Source organism: Amblyomma mixtum, chromosome 8 (genome assembly GCF_055824585.1).
Source record: "Amblyomma mixtum isolate Tamu chromosome 8, ASM5582458v1, whole genome shotgun sequence".
In the NCBI taxonomy this organism is placed as follows: Eukaryota; Metazoa; Arthropoda; class Arachnida; order Ixodida; family Ixodidae; genus Amblyomma; species Amblyomma mixtum.
In genome coordinates this window covers 29,377,474-29,400,073 of record NC_143019.1, presented here as the reverse complement: position 1 = coordinate 29,400,073, position 22,600 = coordinate 29,377,474, and the positions used below count along the sequence as shown (strand labels likewise).

Sequence of the window (22,600 nt, the reverse complement as noted above, 5' to 3'; positions counted from 1 at the left end):
GCTCTTTCACGCGAACTGGCGTTGTGCAGCAGATGGGCGCTTTCGGGATTTACCACTACCTTGATGCACCCGCCGTTGTCGGGATACGATCCCGCAACCTCGCTGTCACCGACCGAATGGCACAGGCACTGAGCACATACTTCTGGGGGAGTTGCTTCAAAATAACACTAATAAATGGCGCCGAAACGTAAACTAAAAAGAAAGCTAATGCGCAGAGAATACATTTGTACGCGCTATTTCAGTAAAATAGATACAGTGTAGTACAACCGGCGCTAAGCAACGACGGCATCAGTGAAAATCGCCAACAGGGATCTTTCGGAGCTGACAAAACACGCGCTTAGAAACAAGACAACTCCTAGGGAACGCGTGCGTCAAGCAGCCTTAAAACTGAAAAACACGTTAGGTACACCTTGTCCCTAGGGGGCGTTGTCGTTCCCTAGCCGTCTGTCTATAAACTCTGTACGTAAACGCTGTTCCTCTACTGCGCTGTGTGCCGTTGTTTTCCACGGCTCCATTGTGAATTTCCACGCGACAGTGAAACAATCTGCGAGTGCAACTGACTTGAAAAGATAACTGTTGCAGCCGAGAATCATATCAGCACTCGGCGGTCACGTATTCTTCGCAGCGGAAGTCGAAGCCGACTAATATAATGTCCTAGATCGATCAAGGGTGGACGTACTTGATAAAAGGAAAGAGACCCCTCCTTTTTGACACGTGTGCGTAGGAGTCCGCTGTCACTTGTCATCGACCGACTTTCACCGCCCTCAACATCACTAGCTCCGACTGGGCGCTGCTCGTACGGGACATCTTTTGCCGGCGTTTTAGAATCCACTGCCGAGAGGTACGTTGCTTTTGATGATTTTCCCTAGTAGTTAAGACGCAGCTTAAGATGAAGCGACACTGTGGGGTTCGCATGCCTTGCATGTTTGTTATGAATAGAAGGGAGGATTTAGTTGCTAAGAAAAAGCAGAGAGGATGACTTGAGCAATGTTTGTCCGGTGTGTTCTTCATCGCGGCCGGCGACCCCATGTAAACGCGAAACTCACTTTTGTTTATCGGCTTCAGTTCTTGAAATAGCGCGTGCAAGTACCCGTCAGGGGGGACAAAACGCAGGAACTTTCTTCAACGGGAGCTTCGTGAAAGATGCTATATTCGGTGAACAGACTCGTCAGCCGCGTACTGGACTGCGCCTATCTCTTTTTTTTTCTTCTGCTAATCTCATAGTACCCCGTTCCTTCTGGTAACCCATTCCCAACATGAGTGTTCATCGTATGTGGTGTATCTCCTCGAAAAAAGCGGCTGGCTTGCACCCCGATCGTCGTTTATGACCACTGCCTATACGTCCGACAAGTGTTCCTCGCGCTTTATTTTAATTCGGCGGTATCTGTGTCGGGTAGCTAGACTTAACTCGGAGGCTTAATTTTTGCCATTCTCGAAATCTGCACGACTTCTCACTTATCTCGGGTGCTCTCACTTATCCGCTTTGCTAGCCTCTCCTGGTAACATTAGAATGAGGCTGAAATGTACGGGGAGTTGTGAAAGTCCTGAGACCGATTCCGGCGGGGGAACCGAAAGAGTCAACTATTTCCTTTCTGTCTTTCAAATTTTCTGGAAAACCGAACGTCCGACAGTAGCTCGAAGCGCTGATGTTTTTTAATAATCTGGATCTTCAGTTCGTGCTCTGTTTGGAACGCAGAAACTGATGCAGCCGCGTTCCAGTATCTTGGTGTGACGACGTACAGGCAATGGTAGAATCAGGATGGGACTAAACAGGGCAGTAGACAATAGCGGCTCTTTGTGGGGTTCATAGTGAGTGCCACACACTTCACAAAACCCGTGTTGACTATAGATGCATAACGTATGATGTAAAGATCGGGTAGCTGGGATGTCTCTCCGAAGTTGCTGTAACAAATTCCTGGAAGCATGTTCTGTCAGTGCCACTTCACTCGACGTCCACAGGACGTCCCAAACGTCCTGATGATGTCCAGTGGTGTTTTAGTGCCCATTGGGTGGTAAACAAAAGCTATCCTTCGCATGACACGCTTTCAAAACGTGCATGGATGGCGGTACAGTGATTCACTACATGTACCACGCATATTGTTCACATGAGCTATACTCTGGGCTCTATGTTCAGTCACGCGTAACGGAATAGGTTATAGCTGCGCCCGTCATACCGTCCGGTGACGATTCGGTGTGCGCAGCTGCGTGAAGGAACGGAGATTATTTGCATTGCGCCTAAACAGGCTCAGTGTCGCACGTGTCCTTATTTCCGGCCCAAAGTGCTGCCATGTCCGGACGGCGCCGGTACAATTTATCGCGAACTGCCTATCGTGTGCATTGGAATGATATGCATGGTACAGGTACCTCTAGTAAGAAAGGCAACGCATTGTGTGCATTCAACCAAAGTGACAAATAGACAATTTGCTTTTTTTATATATATGCTTCCTTCTTGACGCATAATATCCAAAAGTGATTTTCTCCCTTAGTGATGAAATAACCACAAAATTTGTGATTTTATTCGAGCCGATTGTTTCCTTTCATACTGGAGCTGCCTGAATATGCAGCCGTAATATAAGCTGGCTCGAACAGTGAGTACCTCGCGAATAGGTGGCACCCGCATGTCCAACATTACCTCATGTTTTTGTAGTTTTCCTTCTCACAAACGAACACTATCCGTACACTTTCATGGCATAGGCTTTATTCAACCAAAAGTTCCTGTTTCGTACAAATATTAGCCAAATGGAAGGACCGCGGCTTCCTGTACAGCCTTTTTCAGCTTAGAGTAAACTGAGCTCAGAAAGCAGGTTTTACATAAAAAACATAGCACGTACTCCTATGTTTATTTGCTCATTAATAACATGTATATTGAGAAAAAGGTGTCGCTTAAAACCTAGCAGTATGATCTAATATTACAAAAAATCAATTTCTGCGCGCAGGAACCAATCCATGCACTCCGCATTCATTTCGCACCATCATTCATATCCTAAATTTGGTTAAAGTTTTAACTATGTTACATTTAAATTTTGAGGCTATATACGCACAGGAGTTTTCTGAAACATTTCAAACGCGCCTCAGCTCGTAGATCTATTCATCACCCGCCATTCTCAACATCTCTACCGAAGTTCCACCAAAGCTACCTGTATCAAAAGGAGTGTACACCGGGGAAAGAGAAGAGAGTAAATTCTTCTACAATTATGTTGTGTTGATTTAGTGGCGCATAAGCATCTAAAGCTATCATGCGCCAAGCTCAAGGTGTAAGATAATCCATGTCCTTCTGTGAAAACAAAGAAAATTATGTCAATTTTTATGACTGCCCAAGTAATCATCAAACTCATTGCGATGTCTCATAAGCATCAGGTGGCATCAACGCAATGGCAGATTATTTTCAAGACAGGGGATGCATAATTTCACTTCATTTCTTTGTGGCCGGATTTCCTCAAGGTAGTCCGTTGGTTCCCTTAAGATTCCATCCCGTTCATAAGGAATGTACATCGTCCATGCAGTATAGATGTCGTACATGTGAGTTCCGCTTCTCTCGGGTTGTTGTCAGCGAGAATTTCTGGTCGTTCCCAAGGGATGAGCCATACCACAACTTATATTTTCTGGTACATAGACGCCACTCTTTGACAATTCACCGGCTGTTAACTCAAACTCCATCTGTTGAATTCTTTCGACACTGCATATATAGGTTGGTCAAGCACCAGTGCTGGAGCAAACACGGTCACATTCCTCTGGGGTGTCTTGAATAGTACTCTAGTGGTGATGTATACTTCGGCACTCCCGAATTCACGCCTTGAATCTTGCATTTCACGCACGTATAAGTTTTCCTCACGCCAATTCCGTTTTTATGCCACGTTCACTACAACTGGCGATCTGGAGCAAGTTTCTTTTTTCGTCGAAACCAAAGCACATGCTTCAATCGGATAATTAGATTCAGATCATGAGACCTGATTGAACCGGAACAGTATGGTCAGTCGGCGTCGTGCTATTTCTCGGATTTGGAAAACTGCTCCGGATCGCCGACTGAAATGCACCATAACGCGTTCCGCACGAATAGAAGAAACAGTTAGCCGAGAGGGTGCAGACTACTCCAAGCAATTTCATTAGCTTTTCTGTTTTACGTGCATTTAGGACTGCGAATAGGTCAAATAGCAGCAATGTAATCAGCAAAGAAGAAATCAAATCGCGCACGATCGGTACATTGATGTCTGTCTTTAAGAGTTGCATCCATTCGGCTCTTACTCAAATCTTCAGCCCTGTTCAGTTGCATATGGCAACGCAGGGCCAGTCGCCTCGCGCCTGTAAATCGAAAAGACGCCTTTAAATATTCAAGGCCTTTCTCAAAGCCGCCACTAAGTTCAACCGGCAAAATTTCTTGGCAGCAGACGGGTCTACGAGAGCACACTTAGTTAATGTTTGCGGCATGAACTTTCCTGCCTGATGTTCCACATCCAGCAGTAGAAGTCTAGCTGTCTTTGCACTTCGGTACAACTCTTGTATTATCACGTCGCGTATTATCACGTGGACACTCCGTCTCTTGGTTTATCAGTTATTTTTCATCCGCTTTTCATTTCAAAGCTACATTATGAGCCTCGTCCAAATGCCTTGACAAAAGCTCGATTATCAGGTGCAATTCTTTAGTGGTGGGCCACTCCAACGAGTGCTCGGATTCACTTTAAAACAGCAGTGCGTTATTCACTAACATATGTTACAATTTCACTTCTTTACAGACTGCTAAAATGGCCGCCAACCCGCTCGGCGACTCCGTCCTCGGCTTCTCCGTAGACTTGTACCAGCAGCTTGTATCAGAAAACAGCCAGCATGGGAACATCTTCTGTTCGCCGTTCAGCATATCGGCTGCTCTGTCAATGGCCCTGGGCGGCGCGCGAAGTAACACCGCCAAGGAACTGTCCGAGATTCTTCAGGTGGACAGCGACGCCATACACACCCAATTTTCCGGCTTCTTCTCAAAGCTTCCTGGCTACGCTGAAGACGTGAAGCTACACGTCGCCAACCGCATGTACTGCGAGCAGACTTATCCGGTCCTTGAGAGTTACTTGTCGCTGCTTAAGGACAGTTACGAAGCCACGATCGAGTCCGTTGACTTCAGGAACAACTCTGAGAGTGTTCGAGAGCAGGTAAACGCCTGGGTCGAGAAAACCACCGAATCAAAGATCAAAAACCTCTTGCCAAGCGGGAGTGTAGACGCCCTCACCACCTTGATCCTCGTAAATGCAATTTACTTCAAAGGACTTTGGAAATCACAGTTCAACACCAGGGCAACACGTAATTCAGATTTCCACCTCGACACGAAGAACAAGAAACAAGTTGATACGATGTACCAGAAGAGCAGTTTTAAGATGGCCAGCTGCGATGACCTCGATATCACTGCTCTGGAAATACCTTACCAAGGTGGCAAGACCTCAATGGTCGTGCTTCTGCCCAACGACATAGAAGGATTGGCGAAGCTGGAAGAGCGACTGACAGACCTGAAGCTTAAAAACCTTTTCAACATGCTCCGTAGTCAGTCTGATGTCGAGCTGTATCTTCCAAAGTTTAAACTGGAACATGCAATCGGTCTTAAGAAGACCTTGCAAGCCATGGGAATCAAGGACTTCTTCTCCCACAAAGCTGACCTCTCAGCAATCAGCGAGGCAGGAAATCTGGTGGCGACCGATGTTGTGCATAAGGCTTTTGTAGAAGTAAACGAAGAAGGCACAGAAGCGGCGGCCGCTACTGCTGTTGTTATGATGTGTCGCTGCGCAGTTATGCCGATGATGACTCATAAATTTGTAGTCGACCATCCGTTCATGTTTCTCATCCGCAGCCATGACCCGGAAGTCGTACTTTTCATGGGCTCCATCCGCGAACTGTAAACGAAAGCAGCAAACATAAAATTCTTCGTAGAGCATGAATTAAAGTCCCAATACAGTCTTTGACTTCGGGACCTCCTCCTGCATGATATGCTGTCCTTACAAAATGTATAAGCAAATAAAGACTGATTCTGAAGACTGATTCCTTGTAGAGCATGAATTATAGTTGGCGTACTTTCCTCCGTGTTTTGAAGACCAGCATGACTGTAATGACCGTTGGGCTAAAGACATTCATGGTGTAAGGAATTAAATCTAGAACAAAGGATGGCTGTGTTACAACTGAATTCATTGTGCGTTTGTGTTGAGTAATTACTGAAGTTATGGAATAAAAATGAGGGACAGCTATGAAAAACAATGATAGAGGTAACTTTAAGAGACAGGCAGACGACGGGTTAGGGATCAAACACTGGTTAATGACATCCTAATGGAAATCAAGCGAAAGAATTGGGCGTGTCCAGGGCATGTAATTTGAAGGCAAGATAACCGCTGGTCCTTCATGGCGACGGAGTGGATTCTAAGAGAAGGCAAGCGTAGCAGGGGGCGGCAGAAGGCTGGGTGGGTGGATGTGATTAACAAGTTTGCTGAGATAGGGGGCCCGCAGCCCGCACAGGGTAGGGTTATTTAAAGAGATATGGGAGAGAGCTTTGTCCTGCAGTGGTCATAGTCAGGCTGATGACGATGATGATATTGAAGATGCCCACGTAACGCGCTTTTTCCAGTTGCTGCTTCAGTACCGAATTAATCGTTGATCACCCTTTTATGCACCTCATGCGCAGATATGATCCAGGTGCCGTTCTTTTCTGCTCTTTTTTTGCATGCAGCTCTAAGCTGTGAGAAGCCAGAGGCGGTGCTTGCATTACTGCAGTATTCGCAGATTTCTAAGTGGTTATACTTTAACGCCTACCCAAGCTTTTGGTCGGACATAAGGTTTTTTTTTCGCAATTTCTTGGATATCAGCAAAGGGATTTCTTTTTGTCAATGTTACATCACTCTTAATCCTTGGAGGTATCATTTTGCTGTACAAATAAAAGGAAACAGGTTCTCTTCAGCAGATGTGCCTGAGGACGAAGCTGTGTTGAGTGGTGCGGGTAGAAGTGGCAGTGGTTGAATTTAAAATTACGGGGATGATGATGTTGCATTTTTATGGTGCACGGGGATCTATGGCCAAAGAGCTCCATGACGCAAGGTGTTTTCGTCTGCTTAAGGTAGAGTAAAAGCCCATTTCCCAAGAATTTCGCCCAAAAAAGCAAACACCAGGCCAGAGGAACGCTTGTGTCCATCGCATCACTGGTTACTTCACAAAGAAGCGTCATATGTTTATACAAGCGTCGTAATCAATTCTGAATGACAACACATAAAATTCCTGTGGCATGCTGACGTGTGTGATGTAATTTTGATCTAATGTGATGTGTGATGTAATGTTCGCGTGTAATTCTGAGCTGTGAGAAGCCGTAGACGGTGTTTGTACTAGTGCAGTATTAGTTGACTTTTACATTTTTGAACGATTCTCCTTCAACTTCGGCCTAAGCCCTTGGTGTGACAAAAGTTGTAACCTTCACAGTTTCGTTGAAATCAATGAGGTGGTTTCATTACATCACAATTAAGTGACTCTTAAAGCCCTTTGGGTGCCATTTTGTTCCACACAAGCCCCCTGGTACAGATATGCTTCTGGGCAAAGCTACATTGGGTGGTGCGGAGAGGAGCGGCACTGGATCAATTTCAAATATTGTTTTGTTTCTGTTCCGTGGTCTGTAAAGGTCTGCGCTTTCGAACAAGTGTAAAGAGTATCGAATGAATGCTATCCTTCGGATTGTAATCACCTAGACCGAACATCTATTCCACCTTATAGCCTCCCAATGGGCACTGGAACTCCTATGGTCGTAGTGCGGGCGTTCAGGACATCCGCAGGACGTCCGTGGGAGTTTTAATGTCCAGTAGGCTGGGACGACAAACGCACAGACTACCACGAACGACATTTACTTCTCCTTCCCAGATAACACCCTTAATTAAGACAGGACGTCCAATCATCCTCCAAAGCGGCATTGGCGCTTGACTGCTGAGCCCAAGGACGAGGGATCGCATCTCAGCCGCAGCACCTGCACTTTTCAAAACTGCCCGTGCAATGTTTGTGCACGTTAAAGAAACATACAGTGGCTGAAATTGATTTAGATCCCCCCACCACGGAGTCCCTCATAGCTCAAGTGCATCTTTAGCATGTTAAACCCCTTATGCCATAGCGTACGTGTTATACTTACGTTGTCCAATCTCAGTCTCATTCCGAATACTTTCAGTTATGAAACGCTCTTTGGCGCAACTGTAGCCAGTTTCAGGAGCCTGAAAGCACACATCTCACGATAGTGGGCGTTATCCGAATTCCAAATAACCTGTTGCAGGGCATTAAAGAAAGGCTAAACAAACTCTGTTCCTCAGCCCTTACACACAAGCATCTTAGTGGCCCTACCGGTAACCCACAAAGTAGTTGATGGTATTCACCGAAGTCAAACAATGAGGTCGTCTTCAGTACAATTCGATTCAAAAACAGCGCGTATTGAAACCCCTAGGGAACCTTCACGACTCAATGGCAAGCGGGAATCCGGTTTCCTGCTGGAGAGCGTCGGTGTGGGTGTGTCGGGTCACGGTAGTTGGTTCTGGCGGCCTCTGATAGGCGTCGCTAGTGCCGTTGTTCTTGCCGCTCGAGTGACGCAAGCGAAGGCAACGCCGACAACGTAGGCTCGAGCCGCGCCGTCTGCGTCGGGCGTTGTTTTGACAGCAGTTGTCGCTTTTTTTTTCACCTCGGCCGGAATAACGAAGACGCTGTTTGTGGCCTGACGTCATGCGCATAAAACCCCTGCTTGCACATGGTATCTCAACACGTGCGACGGATGACGGAGCTGCCTTGCCTGGCGTTGCTGCTGGCTGGGAAAGCGGGGTGATGCCTACGCTCGCTTGTTTTCGAAGCGTTCAAGAACGGTCAGGTTGGCAGATAGCGCCCAGTCTGGTTTTGATTTCGTGACGCTGGTCGTACAGCAGGATATCTCGCCATCGTCGTGGTGACCTCTTTCAGGCTTGTATATGTTTTTCTTCACCTGCGTCGTTCTGAGCTTTACTTTATCGTGTATTCCGGTAAAGTTGATTTTTCACATTCTAATCAAAGAAACGTGCGGTTTGACAGCTACTGCGACTTTATTCGCGCTCTTCGATCTTCCTTCGTCCCGTATAATTCGCGCATTTTGGTGACCACATACATCAGTTATGAAAACAAACTGCTAGTGCCCTTCTCTGAAGCCGATCATTGCTACTCCAAATTTTTTAATTGACTACAAGCAAGATCTGCTTGCAATAAGAGGGAATGAATTGCGATGTATATCATTTTTTCCCTCTTTGCTGCCTTGTAGCACTAGGTAGTGATTACGGAAGAGGTTTATACGATTGTAAACATAAAAAGGAATGCTGACGAAAATATGCATGAAAGTATACATATTAGACAATCGTTTTTATTTGTATAAGCATGTCAATGGGCTGTAGTTTCACGACTAAATATTTCGGCGCTCACAGTCAGGATCTGAAGCACTGCGAAGACGGAGGACTACAGTGACTGTCACCGATGAGTAGTCTGAGCAGGATCCATAACCGATTGCTCGAGTTGAAGCTAACTTTTAGAAGTACAGAAAGGTGGGCAAGTTGGTTATTACTATCCATGGTAAAACAGCGCGGAAAAAACACAAGGACGGAACAAACTCGCTCGTGTTGTCGTGTTTGTTCCGTCCTTGTGTTTTTTCCGCGCTGTTTTACCATGGAAGCTAACTTAATTACGCCATTATCATAGAAGGAAGATACTTTCTCTGCCGGAATCTACAGCATGCCTCATATGCAGCGTCTTGTATTTTTGTATTTTGTCTTGTAAACGCACCACTGCTCAAAACTCGAATCACATTGCTACTAATTACCAGATAACGTATGTAAGCACGACGACATGATAAAACAGCTGGACGAATTCGCAACACTTCCAAGCTTGCGCCTTACTAACGAACAGTTCCTTCCACGTTTGCGTGCGCAGTTTGAAAAGATATTTCGAACATAGACCAAGTAGTTTTGGGAAGAACAGCAGAGCAATTCTGAAATACTGCACGCTTCTCGTCGTCACACTTTTGTATTGGAATTAAGGATGCATTCGTCTCACTGTCTAGTACTAACATTTCAGGCAGCAGTAGCACAAGCTGCTAAGAACATAGGGAGTCTACAAACACGTTTGTGAATGCGCATCAATAATGTACAGTCTTTGTCAGAAATATACAGCCCAAAGGGTTTGCTTCCAAGCCCTGTAACTGGGCTCTTACACATCTGGCAGTCGCAAGCTTGGGAGCGTTAAGGACTTAAGTTCCTCCCGCCCTCGTGAGATTTGGACCCCCGAGTATGCAAGAGGAGCCGCGCTGCAGGGCTCAGAAGCAGACTCCTTGGGCTGTACACTTTTGATAAAGACTGTACGTGTACTTGTTTAGTACCAAGGAGAAAGAGTCAACGGAGTATAATCACATGTGAGAGCGCAGTGCTCATCACCTACACCTATAAACTTATAGGTTACGTTCGCTTTTAAGAAGCTGCTACCAAGTCCATCCGCCTTAAACTTTTAGCTCCTAAACACAGATGTCGCAGTCCTAAGAAGCAAGGCAAAGTGTTTGTTATCTGAAATATTCGTTTCTGAGGCGTCGGGACGGAAGAGGCAGTGCGTTGTTCCTCGCAAATATAAATGATGAACTTTTGAAACGCGAATTTGTAACAGTGCAAGTTCGCGCCTCAGTATTTTAGAACCTGTCGCAGCCAATGCTCGGACCTTCTCATTATTATCATTATCAACATTAATATTATGTAAAATTTTTCGTACGTCTTTCTCCGGGGGGCTAGCGGCGTATGTCCCTCAACTAGCGTCACCAAATGCGAAGCATAAAAGCCCATATCGTGTCTATTAAATTGATCGTGGTATTGTGCACTGCAGGGAGCAGACAAAAAAAACTCACAGGGACACCTGCTTTGATTATGTGTTGGCAGTACGACAGGGTTAGAATCTATTACTGCATTTGCCATAAGTGATGTCATTTCCCGTCAGTTGACGTCACTTGCCTTCAGCCAATAAGAATTATTCGGTCTGGAGACGTCACCTCGCCCCAGCCAATGGGAATTATTCGGTCTGGTGATGTCACTTTCATCCAGCCAATTGGCTATTTTATAACCGTGGACCCATTTTCTTCCCATAAAGCTTCCAATATTATCGCATTGAAACAGACACTAAATGAAGACGATGACACATAGCGCGGCGTTCTCATCAATAGGCCCGCGTTACTTGTTTCAGTGCCAAAGCGCTGCTTCACTAGAAATCCTGAAGGAAGCGATGTTTGTCTGAAGCCTCTCAGATAACTGGTTGATATTTGGGGTTTATGGGTTTTAACGTCCCAAAAGCGACTCAGGCTATGAGAGACACCGTAGTGGAGGGCTCCGGGTAATTTCGACTGCCTGGGGTTCTTTAATGTGCACTGACAACGCACAGCACACCGGCCTCTAGCATTTCGCCTCCGATCGAACCCGCCTCTTCCGGGCCAGCACCATAACCATTAGCCACCGCGGTGGCTCTCTCAGATGTCTGCAGAAATAAAAATATTGCCGTGGCATTGTTTCGAACACACGACGGCGCGAAGAGATAAGCCTCGCTGGCCACTGCATGAGAGTACTATGCCATTGCCGTAACCAATCACTCCTGGTGTTAAACTGCCACTGTGCATTGCATGTCGTCATCCTCATAAACTTCTATTTCTGCGCAAAAGTCACGTAAGGAATGGAAACGCTCATAACTTGCTCCAAGGGTCAGTGGACACCTCAATCGCGCTTTGAGCTACGTAGACGTAGTGAAAGAGTGAGGTGCGTTGCTTGCATTTGCGTTGACAACGTTTTGGCAGAAACTCGCCGCTACAGCAATAGGCCGCCTGCGTTCGCTGGGTTCATTGGCGTTGCCGTAGACGTTGACAGCGTTGAAGACCGCTGATTTTGATGAATGCAAAAACGCATACTCCCTGGCTCAGTGGACACCTCAATCGTGCTTTCAGATACGTGGCGGTGGTGTCCTCCAGCAAAAAAAAAAACACTTTTCGCAGAATATTTCGTGCTTAGCAATGTTAAACCTCCACCAATATTTTTGCTACGGTGATTTATCCCGTGGATCAATAACAACTAGACCGCTTTGCTACGTTATCTAGGTTCTCCCGATGTTCTAGGCTGTTTTCTTACGTAATCTGATTTGTATTTTGTTCAAGCTTACGTTTTTTCATTCCTTGCTGTATTACATTATATTTTCCATTTACTTTTTGTTTTCATTTGCTGCATTGTTTTTACTTTTTTATCCACTCCCTTCTGTAACGCCCCACTGGGGCCCTGAAGGTATTGTAATAAATAAATAAATAAATAAATCGTTTCATTTCACAAAGTTGTCAAAGAAATCAGAGAACTTTGCTTGCTACCAGAACCACCTCATTAACAACAATGACGGCATTTTTTTTACAGAAACTGCAAGGATGGCTGGCAACCCACTCGCTGACTCCATCCTGAGCTTCTCCGTAGACCTGTACAAGCATCTTCTATCACAAAGCAACCGGCATGGGAACATTTTCTATTCGCCATTCAGCATATCAGCTGCTTTATCAATGGCCTTGAGCGGAGCGCGTGGCACAACTGCCGAGGAACTGTCCGCAGTTCTTCGGATGGACAGCAACACCGTGCACAACCATTTTTCCGGTTTTTTCTCAAAACTTCCCGGCTACGCTCAAGACGTGAGGCTCCACATCGCAAACCGCATGTACTGCGAACAGACTTATCCGGTCCTAGACAGCTACTTGTCGCTTCTTAACGACAATTACGAAGCAACGATCGTGTCTGTCGACTTCAGGAACAACTACGAAAGTGTTCGAAAGCAGGTAAACGCCTGGGTCGAGAAAGCCACCCAATCAAAGATCTCAGACCTTATGCCTAAAGGGTGCATAGACGACCTGACCACTTTGATACTCGTAAATGCGATCTACTTCAAAGGCCTCTGGAAATCACAATTCAACGCCAGGTTGACACGTCGTTCTGATTTCCATCTTGACGCGAAGAACAAAACACAAGTCGAAATGATGTACCAGAAGGGCACTTACAAGATGAGCGGATCATTTGAACTCGACGTAACTGCCCTGGAGATACCGTACCAAGGCGGCAAGACTTCCATGGTTGTACTTTTGCCCAACGATGTTGAAGGACTGTCCAAGCTTGAAGAACGACTAACAGCCCCTCGACTTAAAAGCATCTTAGGATACCTCCACAGTCTATCCAACGTAGAGCTGTACCTACCCAAGTTCAGATTTGAACAGACAGTCTTCCTCAGGTCGGCATTGCAAGCCATGGGAATCAACGAGTTCTTCGCACCAAACGCTGACCTTTCGGGCATCAGTGAAGTAGGAAATCTGGTGCCTACCGATGTAGTGCACAAGGCTTTTGTGGAAGTGAATGAAGAAGGCACCGAAGCGGCCGCCGCTACTGCTACTGTTGTGATGTTTGGTTCAGCCCCTGCGCCGGTGATTCATCGTAAATTTCTAGTCGACCATCCATTTATGTTTCTCATTTGTAGCCATGATCCGGATGTCGTACTTTTCATGGGCTCTGTCCGCGTACTGTAAACAGATTTTGTGCGCAGGATATATTTTGGTGAACATGGAGTGTGATTGGAGTGCTGCCTCCCTATAGTGTTTGGAACGCACAATGGATAAACGCGTGCGGTATGTTATAGTTATATTCAACGTGTCAGCAATGAAAATCTCAATAAAACGCTAATTATCGCAGAAATCCCTGTTTCCGATTCGTTTAGTTTGGCATGAAGTGAGTGCGACAGCTCTTTTATGCTGTATCAACTTTTGCTGCCGCGGTGGCTCAGTGGTTATGGTGCTCGGCTGCTGACCCAAAAGACGCGCGTTCGATATCCCGGCCGCGGCGGCAGAATTTCTTTGGAGGAGAAATTCTAGACGCCCGTGTACTGTGCGATGTCAGTGCACGTTCAAGAACCCCAGGTGGTCGAAATTTCCGGAGCCCTTCACTACGGCTTCTCTCATAGTCTGAGTCGCTTTGGGACTTTAAACCCCATAAACCAAACCAAACTTTTCTGTTGATCACGGGGTGATGGGCCTTATCAAAGGCCGGATCCAGAGGCTGGTCTTTTTATGGCATTCCTTGGTTAGCTTGGTGTGAAAAGCCGAGAGAGCGGAAGTGGTTATGAATAAAAAATGTCTGGTCAGCTGTCTTAATTCCAGTGGTGGCCCGAACCACTCTGAGCGATGCTATGAAAACGAACCAGGACGTTCTACGTCCGCCGCTTATGAACGTGGGTGGCGCTGATGAACACTCTCTAGGTTCGGTTACTTGTAGACATAAATACCCCCGAAAGCAGAAGATTTGACAGCCGTCGCCGTAGCTCAGAGGTAGAGCACCGGATGCGTAATTCGGAGGTCATGGGTTCGGATCCCACCGGCGGCATGTGGTTGTTTTTTCTTCTGCTTTTCTAATCAATTAGCTTTAAGCGATAACATATTCAGTAATATTCTAATTGATCAACACCACAAAATAAATAAATATTTAAAAAGAAAATCCCCTGTGCCCCTTGGTTACTGTGGCTGTTGGCTTCTTTCATATTTATAACGAGCCCCTCATTCCCCTTCCCTTGTTTGCTTAATTGCTTAGCGAGGGCCTCGGTTCTGGCAGCCTTGACGCCATGGGAAGCATAAGAGGGTTCTCACGCAGCTTCCACCCTCTCCGTTCGATGACGTTCTACGTCACACCTGCGGTAACTCAGGACGTTCTACGTCCGCCGCTTATGAACGTGGGTGGCGCTGATGAACACTCTCTAGGTTCGGTTACTTGTAGACATAAATACCCCCGAAAGCAGAAGATTTGACAGCCGTCGCCGTAGCTCAGAGGTAGAGCACCGGATGCGTAATTCGGAGGTCGTGGGTTCGGATCCCACCGGCGGCATGTGGTTGTTTTTTCTTCTGCTTTTCTAATCAATTAGCTTTAAGCGATAACATATTCAGTAATATTCTAATTGATCAACACCACAAAATAAATAAATATTTAAAAAGAAAATCCCCTGTGCCCCTTGGTTACTGTGGCTGTTGGCTTCTTTCATATTTATAACGAGCCCCTCATTCCCCTTCCCTTGTTTGCTTAATTGCTTAGCGAGGGCCTCGGTTCTGGCAGCCTTGACGCCATAGGAAGCATAAGAGGGTTCTCACGCAGCTTCCACCCTCTCCGTTCGATGACGTTCTACGTCACACCTGCGGTAACTCAGGACGTTCTACGTCCGCCGCTTATGAACGTGGGTGGCGCTGATGAACACTCTCTAGGTTCGGTTACTTGTAGACATAAATACCCCCGAAAGCAGAAGATTTGACAGCCGTCGCCGTAGCTCAGAGGTAGAGCACCGGATGCGTAATTCGGAGGTCGTGGGTTCGGATCCCACCGGCGGCATGTGGTTGTTTTTTCTTCTGCTTTTCTAATCAATTAGCTTTAAGCGATAACATATTCAGTAATATTCTAATTGATCAACACCACAAAATAAATAAATATTTAAAAAGAAAATCCCCTGTGCCCCTTGGTTACTGTGGCTGTTGGCTTCTTTCATATTTATAACGAGCCCCTCATTCCCCTTCCCTTGTTTGCTTAATTGCTTAGCGAGGGCCTCGGTTCTGGCAGCCTTGACGCCATAGGAAGCATAAGAGGGTTCTCACGCAGCTTCCACCCTCTCCGTTCGATGACGTTCTACGTCACACCTGCGGTAACTCAGGACGTTCTACGTCCGCCGCTTATGAACGTGGGTGGCGCTGATGAACACTGCCTAGGTTCGGTTACTTGTAAACATAAATACCCCCGAAAGCAGAAGATTTGACAGCCGTCGCCGTAGCTCAGAGGTAGAGCACCGGACGCGTAATTCGGAGGTCGTGGGTTCGGATGCCACCGGCGGCATGTGGTTGTTTTTTCTTCTGCTTTTCGAATCAATTAGCTTTAAGCGATAACATATTCAGTAATATTCTAATTGATCAACACCACAAAATAAATAAATATTTAAAAAAAATCCCCTGTGCCCCTTGGTTACTGTGGCTGTTGGCTTCTTTCATATATTGTAACACGTTATGCGTATCTATTTATGAATTGTTGCACTTTGCCTTTTGCACTGCGCCTTAGGATGCTATCTAATTTTGTTAATTTGTCAAATACTCAGCCATGAATTAGCTCCCGCACGGTCTCCTCGTCGCTTGCGGCAGGTACACGTGAAGATTCGTCCCCCTCTGCCGCCGGACTTCAGGTTCTGGGCAGGGAAACGAACGGAGCAATCGCCCGGTGATCGCTTTACCGAAACGATGTTACTGGGGAGCGCTCGTCCGTTTTAGGGCCTGTCCAAAGGGTTGTTTGCCCACGCCGTCCGCTGCATCTCGTGTGGCGCTAAGGAAAGATGGCTTGTCTACTTACGCCAAGCATGAAAACATTTTTTGGACTCATCAAATATTGTCCTCACTTTTGTTTGCTGACTCATTGATTCCATCTAGTATGAAACTTATGTGGATTAAATGAGTGCTCCTGATGGTTTGCGGACCTATCTTTTTGTTAAATAAGCATTGCCTGGGGGTCGCAGAAGGCTGGAAATCTTCGAGCACGCACAATGAACTGCTGAATAACTTGATAAAATACAGCAAAATAGCATCACCTTGAAGCGCTGCGATCCAAAGAGGATGATATGAACGGGAATAGATAAGCTAGTAGATTTGGAAAAGCAGACCATCACCGCGCATGACAAATCTTGTGTTCTCATTGCTGTCAAGTGTGTTGTTCAGATTCGCCGCACAAACTATAGCCCATAGGTTCACGCTCCCGTGACAGCTTGATACCAATTTTAGTGTGCAGTATCAATATTCGGAAATACAGCGAATGACTGTATGTACGCCAACCCGCCGGAAATCACATGACCAGCGCCAGTGACGTGGCAACGTACGCGTAAAAAATGCTTTTGGAAGGGTGCCTTAGTTTTCGAGCAATCAATCGTTCTGTAAACTTTGGACGCATTACTGAAGCACTAACGCCATCTCAGAAGTTACGCATACATTCGTCGGCTGTGTCCCTCGCCGGTGCAGCAACGACTGACGGAAATCGAAGCCGCGTGGTTTCACGACTGCATGGTCGCGCGGTTGCTACTCTAACTAGAAGCGTTGGGTGTGAGTACGTCCAGACCGGATACACATCCGAAGGCGGCTGCAACGGTAACAGGCCCTGCTCAGGCTTCTGGCTCTCTGAGGAAAAGACATCCTCTCATCGCACTGGGAGACCCGTTCCGGTAGGTTTCTTTTGATTTGCCGTTTTGCTAGTTCTTACATCGACAGTGCTGTATGAAGCTTTATCTGACGATGGTAGTTTTGTTAGTTCTTACATCGACAGTGCTGTATGAAGCGTTATCTGACGATGGTAGGTACTTGGGCCGATTGCTGCACTTTCAGTAAAGAACATGAAACAACACGTAAAGAGAGGCAGCGTGTAAAGGCATCTAAAGACGCTCTTTGGGCAAATACGTGTACGGACAGCGCTTTAATTTCCATGCTGTCCGCTATCAACCGGTCTTACGCGCTTTACGCGGTCTTTAATTGCCCTCACCGGTCGATGTTAAGGCGAGCATCAAATCTGTATACGATGGGTCTCCCAGACCCTCGCTGTCTGCATGCTCTTTACGTGCTAGGGCGCTCCGTGAAGCAATTTGTTCACATCTCGCGCGGTGCGTTTTACGTTTCGCGCGCTTGCGAATCGCAGTTAGATGAGTGCCAAAATAAGGACACAGACGCACATGGCGATCACTTGCTACAAGTGTAGAAGACAGAACAGCAACTTAGCTTCGTTTTCTTTGTGTTGAGCTAAAGTACTATACCGTCAAATGAAACACGAACAGCAGAACGCGTCGCCAAAGGTCCGTTTTATGCTGTCTGCTTGTCGCCATCAGTCAAAGGCGCGCTCTTCCGGTTGCCACTGTTTAGATTTTTTTCTTTGAAGCTCATTTTATCGTTTTTCCACTGGAGCGCCACATCACTGCAGGCGGTACGGCGATAACAGTTCTGCTATCTAACCCCTTTCACCGCGCGGGCTATAGCCGCGGCCGCCAGCAAAGCCGCGCTATACAAGCTGCGATCGGCCGAAAGTACATGAATGCGGCAATCCAGGGGGGAAGCGAGAAAAGGAACGTCAAAGAAAACAGAAGCAAATCTACAGCAATCTTGATCAGCGCGCCTGTCTCTGATGAAGGCAGGCTGATGGCGTAAACTAACTTTTGTCGATGCGGTCAGCTTTTCACAGTTCATTTGATACCTATAGTAGTCTCCCCAAGTAGCACACGTAATCGGACCAATATTGAAGAGGGATGGTTTCACCCTAGTCCTTTGTATACGACCAGCTTTGCCAATACATTCCTAATGTTGGCTCGATTACGTGCGCTACTTGGGTCCTCAGGGGGCACGGACAATAAAGGTATACCATGCTATGTACGACATTATGCAGTATCGAATTGCCCCGGTCATCGCTATTAAGGGGCCTGGAGCTGAACATATAAAAGGCGCAGAGAACGATAAATGTAGTCCACGTGGACTGACTTTCAAGCGAGTTGGCTTAATCATGGGTGCCTGCGCCCCTCTTTTATGCTGCCTGTGCCGAAGCCTCGAAGCCAGGTCATCGAAGCCTGGCAGATTGATAGATATGGGCCTGATAAGTGTGTAAGCGAGGCTTCGGTTCATCTGTACAAGAAGGAACTGAAGTTCCTGAACTCGATAAGATAGTTTGCTTGTTGCGCATGCGTAAGGTTGGTGATCGAAGGAAGATGTTTCAATAAACAGTTGCAAGTCCGCGCTCGTCCTGTCTACTTCTTCCCTGTGTATCGTCCTTTGCGTGGTTTTCGTTCTTAGTTCATGCAATTACTTCCCCCCAAAAAAGCTAAGCGTTAATCACTGGTTGTCGTGTTCTTAACCACTGGTGCGGGTGATGAATGTGCAATGAATTGCTGCTGACTAGTGCTATTATTCCTGTGACCTTTCTCCGGCGAAATACCTATGGGAAAAGAGAAATAACAAAATTTTAGTCAATATTCAACTGAAGCAAATGTCCAAATGTTTTCTCCTTCACTGCAGGTATAAACAGCAGCTATGGCCGCAGCCCACCTTGATAACCCATTCCTGGACTTCTCTGTAAACCTGTACAAGGAGCTCGTCTCGCAAAGCAACCGCTGTGGAAACATCATCTACTCACCGCTCAGCATCTACTCTGCGCTCTCGATGGCGCTTGCCGGAGCGCGAGGAAAGACTGCAACGGAGCTTTCCGCAGTTTTGCGGTCGCAGGACAGTTGCCGTTTCTACCGTCACTTCGACGATTTTTTCTGCAAGTCCCCCAATGTCACCGACGAACATAAGGTGCTTTCCGTGAACCAGATTTACTGTGAGCAGGCGTTTCCTGTTCTGGACTCTTACAGCTCCTTCATCTGGGACACGCACAGAGCCGCTGTCGAGGCCGTCGACTTCACCGAAGACTTCGAGAATGTTCGTCGGCGAATCAATTTCTGGATCCAGGAAGTGACCGAATCGAAGATACAAGGTTTTCTATCTCGGGGTAGCGTAGATGCCTTGACCACAATGATCCTCGTCAATGCCGTCCACATTAAAAGCTTCTGGGAGTCACAGTTCAAGCCGACAAAGACGATTCGTTCCTGTTTCTTCGGATCGAGGGGCATTAAGCAAGTCTTCATGATGACCCAGATGGGCGAGTATAAAACTGCCAGCTGCGATGACCTCAACGTCAGGGCTGTGGAGATACCATACGTGGGTAGCTCCATTTCGATGGTTGTGATTCTACCGAATGAAAGCGACGGACTCTCCACGCTTGAAGAGCGTTTAACGACTCCCAAACTCGGTCGTCTATTGAACGACCTCTGCTATCGAGGCGCCGTCTTCCTGTATCTACCCAAGTTCAAATTGGAGCAGGCTGTTGATTTCAAGGTGACCTTGCAGCGTATAGGAATCAAGGACTTGTTCAACCCGGAGGCTGACCTTTCTGGCATCAGCGAGGTGGCGAATCTTTTTGCAAGGGGCTTGTTCCACAAAGCCGTTCTGGAAGTTGACGAAGAGGGCAAAGAAGTAGATCCTGCTTACGCTATGGTCCTGGTGCTCCAGCAAGCCACGCTGCTGAACTTTAGTTGTCAATTTATCGTAGACCGGCCTTTCATGTTTCTCGTTCGTTTTTCTGGAACAGACGTCTTACTGTGTATGGGGTCAGTTCGCGATCTGTGAACGGAATGATGTAGTAGTTTTGAATTTTGAGTGTTGGAGCCTCGCGTCGCGCTGATATCGCATGCGGAACTGGGAGGATTGCCTTTTTTTGCATGAAACAAAAGAAAAAGCCCGCGCGGCGCAATTTTTCGGTACTACCGGTATTGAATGTCCTCCAGGCCATTGGAGTCTGGAGGTAGGAGTCTCACAACCTATATCAGTGACAAACACCGGTATTGTGAAGCCGCGGAAACCGTGAAAGGGTTCCCGCTGCGAGTTAGTACCTTGGAGTAAGAGCCGAAGCACCGAACGGGTAATGAGAAAACTCTGCGATCTTAGACTGTTGGACGGTCGGGGTGGCAGAACCTGGCTTGGGGGAGGGGATCTCGGTCGATCTCCTGTTAAGTTAGCCTGTATTGGAGGGTCTGAGCTTCTGGCAACGTTCTCTGCGCATGGAAGTAGGCTTGGAGGCTGAGGGCCGAACTATCGGTTGAAATTTGAGCGTTCTCCCTCTACGGATGCCAGGTAAAAGAGCTCGAAGGAATCAGAAATTTGAAAAAAAATTCCCGCTGACCGCATTCCCTCCGAATTCCCACAACCCCATCCCTATATCCCATTCCGAAATCCCATCCCTACCCGCGGCCTCCCAGGGGAGGTCAGAGAAGTATCCCCAGGCCCGCTCCTCCGGCTGTGGGTCGCTGTAGTAGGTATTCCCGCTCTCACTTCTTTTCACCTTCGGGTGGCAAAATCCCAATTTTCCAAGGGCCTCACTTAATATATTAAAATTGTGATTATACCCGCGACACTTTCATGGTGTGGGCGAAGCCTGATTTTCTTATATATTTCCTATGTGACATCTGGCGACACTTTTTGGCACCAGAGGATGGTTACAATATGTCCTATGGGACATCTGGCGACAGTTTTTGGCACCAGAGGATGGCTGAAACCAGAGACGCGTTTTTTTTTTGTCATAAAGCTTAACTCTCGCTGCTACGCGGGAGGAACTTTGGCAACTTATCAGCCGTTGCCGCTCTGTTTAAGCCCGATCCTTTGCCGGCGAGTTAGAGTGACAGCTCGTGAGTCTGTAGTCCGTAAAGAAACTCGGGAACAAAAGGAAACTCGGAGGGAGGAAGCTCGGGGTACCGAGCTAGAGTAATAGATTAAGCGCGCAGAGTTTTGGTTTCCGGGAATCCAGGACAGATGCTCTGGAATTCGCAGCAGTGCATCAGCGAGGCATTGGCGTTATACTGTTGTGGTGTTATATTGCATACTCGAAGGCCGTCAACATGGAAACAGAGTCCGTCTTTCAAATTTTTTTAAGCAGCAATGTGGTTCAAAAAATATCGAACGTCAAAGTTGCACAATGCAAAACTCGCTCAGGTGGCTTTCTCACGCTGCATGTTTAAAAAAATTCTGTCGCTGCACGTAGTAGCGTTGCTGTCGTCACGTTAACGGTTTCTACATCATAAAATACGCGTCTGTATTTGCTGCACAAGAAATCAAGTAACACCACGTCATGAATGTGCAACGCGGGAAAGCCAACTAAACGCGCTTTCAAATGCTCATTTTTGATATTCGATACTTGTATCACATTGCCGATAAAAATACTTGAAAACTGGGCTTACCTTCGATGTTGACGGCCTTCAATTTCACAATAATATCTTCCCCCTAAACTGAAGGATAAGAGTTTAGCAGTCAGTTAATTTAATCAGTCATATAATGTTCAGCTCTATCACGTACACGACGTCCGCCTTGTGGTACAATCCGAATGCACAGACCGAATCGATGTATCTACCACAGCCTTCCAAATAAAAATCTGTAAAATTAAAAAAGAAACCTGATATAATGCTGTTGTGAAGTCCAAGTTGGAATGTGCGTCTCTACGGTGGTACTCTTCCTCAAAAACGGATACTCCAAAACCGGAACCTTTGCAAAGAATATTTGGCAAATATAAAATGCTCGACACTCCTTCTAGTCTTGCGCGAAAAAAAATCAGATTCCAAAGCTGCAAATAGCGGAAGTACCTGGAAACGAATTGTCGCCAGTCGTTTTTTGGGTCCAACGACTTCTTAAAAGAACTGGAATGTCTTCTTTTGTCTAGCGAAGGCGGTCGTTGAGCTGGATTTGTTCGCTCAATTTTTGTTCCTTGTTATGTACGCGGTGTTCCAGCGAGGGTTAACCAGAATTTTTTTTCAATAACTTTTCCGAGGTATGAAGGCGTGTTGTGCGCCACTTAATACATGCTTTGGCAGACATTAAAAAGCAGGTGAATAAAGTCAATAAGTTAGCTGCTAAACTAATTTCTGATAATTTACATTTTAACTGTGAGTTGGGCAACCGGTTGTCATTAGAAATTTGTAGCCGGTCGTTAGT

General features: G+C 46.6%; 3 pseudogenes across 6 annotated transcripts; all 3 read left to right on the top strand.

Annotated features, from left to right (window-relative positions):
- Window positions 1-700: 700 nt before the first annotated feature.
- LOC149331856 (iris pseudogene) lies at window positions 701-6,015 on the top strand (annotated as a pseudogene). Its single transcript, XR_016285117.1, has 2 exons — window positions 701-841; window positions 4,731-6,015. The product of XR_016285117.1 is annotated as an iris pseudogene (transcript).
- On the top strand, window positions 703-13,736 carry LOC149331855 (iris pseudogene; annotated as a pseudogene). 4 transcript variants are annotated; one of them, XR_016285116.1, is made up of 2 exons: window positions 703-841; window positions 12,423-13,736. The product of XR_016285116.1 is annotated as an iris pseudogene, transcript variant X4 (transcript). The 4 variants fall into 4 exon arrangements; XR_016285114.1 differs by lacking the exon at window positions 703-841 and adding an exon at window positions 8,628-8,941; XR_016285115.1 differs by lacking the exon at window positions 703-841 and adding an exon at window positions 8,628-8,996.
- Window positions 13,737-16,221: 2,485 nt separating this feature from the next.
- On the top strand, window positions 16,222-21,332 carry LOC149331854 (iris pseudogene; annotated as a pseudogene). Its single transcript, XR_016285118.1, has 2 exons — window positions 16,222-17,268; window positions 19,097-21,332. The product of XR_016285118.1 is annotated as an iris pseudogene (transcript).
- The last annotated feature ends 1,268 nt before the right edge of the window (window positions 21,333-22,600 follow it).